Source organism: Penaeus vannamei, chromosome 12 (assembly GCF_042767895.1).
Source record: "Penaeus vannamei isolate JL-2024 chromosome 12, ASM4276789v1, whole genome shotgun sequence".
Lineage (NCBI taxonomy): Eukaryota > Metazoa > Arthropoda > Malacostraca > Decapoda > Penaeidae > Penaeus > Penaeus vannamei.
This window is the reverse complement of record NC_091560.1, coordinates 2,413,752-2,418,751: the sequence shown is the minus strand read 5'-3', so window position 1 is coordinate 2,418,751 and position 5,000 is coordinate 2,413,752.

Sequence of the window (5,000 nt, the reverse complement as noted above, 5' to 3'; positions counted from 1 at the left end):
AGAGAGAAAGAAATAAACAGACAACGAACGAGAAACAGATTGGGACAGACAGAGGTAGCAAGCTCGTTCCTTTAGGCTGTGTGACATAGGCCTCTTTCTCCCCCCTCCCCCTCCCCCTCCCCCTCCCCCCCACACTGCAACCTGAGGGCGAATGGGTGAGTTGACACACGGAGGATAAACGGGAGGGGAAGGGAGGATAGAGGAAGGGACAGAGGCCGAAGGAAAATAGAGATAAAAGGCAGAAGAAGTAGATATTGAGGATAAAGTTAAGTGGAGAAAGTGATAATGAGGATTATTCTATTTATTATCCGTGAGGGGTTTTTGATTGTTATTTTTGTATTTAGAAAGAGAGAGAGATGAGAAGAGAAGAGAAGAGGAGAGAGAGAGAAGAGAAGAGAAGAGGAGAGAGAGAGAGAGAGAGAAGAGAAGAGGAGAGAGAGAGAAAGAGAAGAGAAGAGAAGAGACAAGAAGAGAAGAGACGAGACGAGACGAGGATAGAAGTGAAGAAAGAGAAGAGAGAGAAAGAGAGAGAGAGAGAGAGAGAGAGAGAGAGGGAGAGAGAGAGAGAGAGAGAGAGAGAGAGAGAGAGAGAGAGAGAGAGAGAGAGAGAGAGCGAGAGAGCGAGGAAGAGAGAGAGGAGGAGAGAGAGAGAGGGAGAGAGAGAGAGAGAGAGAGAGAGAGAGAGAGAGAGAGAGAGCGAGAGAAAGGAGAGAGCGAGAGAGGAGGGAGACAGAGAGAGAGAGAGAGAGAGAGAGAGAGAGAGAGAGATGGAGGAGACACAGAGAGAAGAGAGAGAGAGAGAGAGAGCGAGAGAGAGAGAGAGAGAGAGAGCGAGCGAGAGAGAGAGAGACGAAGACCGGAGGAAGGAATGAGAGAGGATGAAAACAGAATCGAATCAAACAAACAGCAAGATGACCTCGTTCCCCTCCCCCCCCCTCCCCCCTCTCCCCCCTCCCCATCTCCCTATCCCTCCCTATCCTCATCTCTTCCCTCCTTCCCCAGTTCCATCTCCTCTTTCTTTCCCACCGCACTTTTTTTTTTACCTTCTCTCTTCTTCCTCTCTCTATCTCCATTCCCTACTTTCTCCCCGCTCCCCACCTTCTCCCCTCTTTTCCTCTCCTCCTTCTCGCCCTCTCCCCACTCCTTCCCATCCTCACCCTCTCCCCTACTCCATCCTCTCCTACCCACCCTTCCTCCCCTTCCCTTCCCCACCCCTTCCCTCCCTCAATTCCCCTCACTTCTCCCCACCCCTACCCCTCACTCCATTCCATCTCCCTCCTTCTTCCCTCACTCCACTCCCCTACCTCCCCTATCCTCCCTTCCTCCTCCACATCTTTCTCCATCAATTCCCCCTTCCTTCCTGCACTTCATTCCCTCCCTCCCTCCCTCCATCTCCCCCAGCCCTGTCTGCCTCCACCTCCTCTATTGCTCCCCAGCCTCTCTTCCCTCCCCACCCACTCCCTCCCTCCCCTACCCTCCTTCCTTCCCCCACCCCACCACTTTCTCCACCAATCCCCCTCCCTCCCTCCATCTCCCCCATCCCACTCCCTCCATCCCCCTTCCTTCTTTCTCCACCCCCCCCTTTCTCCCCACTCCAACTCCTCCCTCCCTCCATCTCCCCTCCCTCCCTCCTTCCCCCTTCCTCCTTCTTCCCCCACCCCACCCCTTTCTCTCCCACCCCTTCACCCTCCCCCTCCCTCCACCCTCCCCATCCCCCTCCCTCCACCCACCCCCTCCCCACTCACCAATCCCCCCTTCCTCCCCCACTCCACCCCTCCCTCCCTCCCCTACCCTCCTTTCCCCCACCCCACCCCTCCTCCCACTCCACCCCCTCCCTCCCCCACTCCCCCCTCCCCTCCCCTCCACTCCCTTCCTCCTTTCTCCCTCCATCTCCCCCATCCCTCCCCTCCCTTTCTCCACCACTCCTTCTTCCCCCACCTATCCCTTTCTCCACCAACCCCCTCCCTCCCCCACTCCATCCAACTCACTCCACCCTCCCTCCCCCATCTCCCCCCTCCCCCCTTCCTCCTTTCTCCACCAATCCCCCCCTTCCTCCTCCACTCCCCTCCCTCCCTCCATCTCCTCCATCTTCCCCACCACAAACGACAACACACGACACCTCCAGAAGCAGGTAATGTCATCTCTGAAAATACAATAAGGGAAGGGAATTGAGGAAAAAAAAACGTTATTTGCGATCCAATTCCTTTCTATCTTTGCCTCTCCATCTCTCCCTTCCCTTCCCCTCCCTCCCTCCCTACTCCTCCTCCTCCTCCTGCTCATCTTTCCTCCCTCCCTCTCTACTCCTCCTCTTCCTCCTCCCTTCCCTCCCCCTCCACTTCTCCTACTCCTCCCTTTCCTCCCTCCCTCCCTCTCTACTCCTCCTCCTCTTCTCTTCCCTTTCCTCCCTCCTCCCTACTCCTCCTCCTCTTCCTCTTCCCTTCTACCCCTCCTCCTCCTCTTCCCTTTCCTTCCTTCTCCTTACTCCTCCTCCTCTCCCTTTTCCTTCCCTTCTCCTTACTCCTCTTCCTTCTCCTCTTCCCTTCCCCCCCTACTTCTCTTCCTCCTCTTTGTTTTCCTCCCACCTCCTCCTTTTCTTTCCTCTCCCTTCCTTCTCTTCCCTTTCCTCCTTCTCCTCCTCTCTCCCTTCCCTCCTTCTCCACCTCCTCTTCCTCTCCTCTTTCTTCCCCTTTTTCTCTTACTTCTTTGCTCACCCTCATTATCATCTCCCTCTTTGTCTCATATATTCTCTCCTTCCTTGATACATCATCCTTCCTTCCTATGTATTTCCTTCTTCTTTCTATCTCTTCTTCCCTGTTTTCTCCCTCTTCCGTCTTTATTCCTCTACTTATTCTTCCTCCTTTTTGTTTTCCCACTTTTATCCGCTCTTCTCTATACAACTTGTCCTTCTATTTGCTACACACTCTTTCCTCTCTGCTCCTATTTTATCAATTATTTCTCTCCGTCTCCCTGTCTCCACCTATTTTCTCTATCACTATTCTTCCCTCTTCTGATCTCTTCTTCTCTTCCTCCCCCTATCTTCCTTTCTCCTCCCTCTATTTAATTCTCTTCCTTCCCTCTCCTTCCACCCTCTTCCCTGCCTCTACCTTTCCTTTCTCTTTTCCCCTTCTCCTCTGTTCCTCTTCCTCCTTTTCCTGATCTCCTCTGGTCCTCTTCTCTGTCTCCTCTTCCCTCTTTCCCCCTTACACCCCACCCCGCTCTCCAAGACAAACAGGAGGGACGAGGAAGCCACAACACTCGTTTATTTACCGAAGGAGGGTGAAGGATAGAGAGATTAAAGAGGGGAGAGGGGAAGAGGGGAAAGAGGGAGACAGAGGAAGAGGGGAAAAGGTGCATAGGAAATGAGGAAATTAAAGGGGGAGAGGAGAAGAGGGGAAGAGAGGAAGAGGAGAAGGGAAGAAGAAGAAGAGGAGAAGAGAGGAAGAGAAGAAGAATAGGAGAAGAGAAGAAGAGGAAGTCGAAGGGAAGAGGAAGAAGAGAGAAGAGAGGAAGAGGAAGAAGAGGAGAAGAGGAAGAAGAGGAGAAGAGGGAAAAGGTGAAAAGGGGATGAGGAAAAGAGAGGAAAGAAGGGAAGAGAAGAAAGGGGAAAAAGGGAAGAGGGAAAGATAGGAAATAGGGAAACATAGAATAAAAAAGAGAAAGGAGTAGTCATAATAATGATATTAATGATAAAAATGTTAAGTGTCCTTATCATATTAATAATAACAGTGACCGTGATAGCAATAAAGATAAGTATGATAATAGAATTAATAATCATGGTGATATTGATATTAATAATTATGGCATTGATAATCTTAATAACAGTTATTTCATTTCAATAACTAAACTTGCCAGTTCATAGAAATTATCAACTTAGTAAGAATAGTTCTATATTTGTTCCATCACAGTCTGGTCATGTGTAAAATGTTCAAGTGTTTTTTTTTTGCCATTGGCTATCAACTTTTTGCTTATTTTTTGTTACTTATATTTATTTTAAAACTTATTTCCTTCGTATATTTTTGTCTGTGTTTTATTATTGTGTATAACCATAACAACTGAAGAGATTAAACGTATGTGTTTTGTTTGTTTGTTTGTCTTTCTGTCGCTTTCTCTCTGTCTTCCCCCCTCCCACCTTCTCTCTCTCTCTATCTAGCTATCTCTCTCTCTCTCTCTCTATCTCTCTCTCTTTTTATATATCTCTCTCTCCCTCTCCCTCTCTCCTCCCTCTCCCCCTCCCTCCCTCCCTCCCTCCCTCCCTCTCGCCCCCCCTCTCTCTAAAAGTCAACCATCTATCTTTTATCCATCTGTCTCTCTCTCCCCGTCCTCTCGCGGACACACAAATAGACAAAAAAGAGACAAGTATAAACGTACTCATATAAGGTGATCATTTCGGCTCCTGCAGGCCTACCAGAATACATTCCCAGTCGCATTAGGCCTATCGCCCCCCCTCTGCCCAACTCCCCGAAGAGATCAAGCCTGCATTCACATTTGCATCTCACACTCTGGAACCTTCCGGAATCCATTTAGCAGCATTTCTGTGAGTCTAGAGGTCTAGAGGCCTTCCAGAAGCTATTGAGCATCATCTAGTGATTCTAGAAGTTTCCAGAGTCTGTTTGACAGCTTCTCGGTGATTCTAGAAGCCTTCAGGAATCTATTTAACATCTTGTAGTGACTCTGGAAGCTTTTAGAATCTATTTAGCATCTTCTCCGTGGCTCTAGAACCTTCTAGAACCGATTTAACATCATCTCCGTGACTATAGAAGCCTTCCAGAATCTATTTAGACTCTTATAGTGACTCTAGAAGCTTCCAAAATCCATTTATCATCATCTAAGCGAGCCTAAGAGCCTTCCAGAATCTATTTATCATCTTCTAGTGATTTTTGATTCCATTTAGCATCCTCTCCGTGAGTCTAGAACCTTCCAGAACCCATTTAGAATCATCTTGATCCTCCAACAGATTGATCTTACGGCTTCACTTAACAGGAAAGTTGTTTATATGTCAA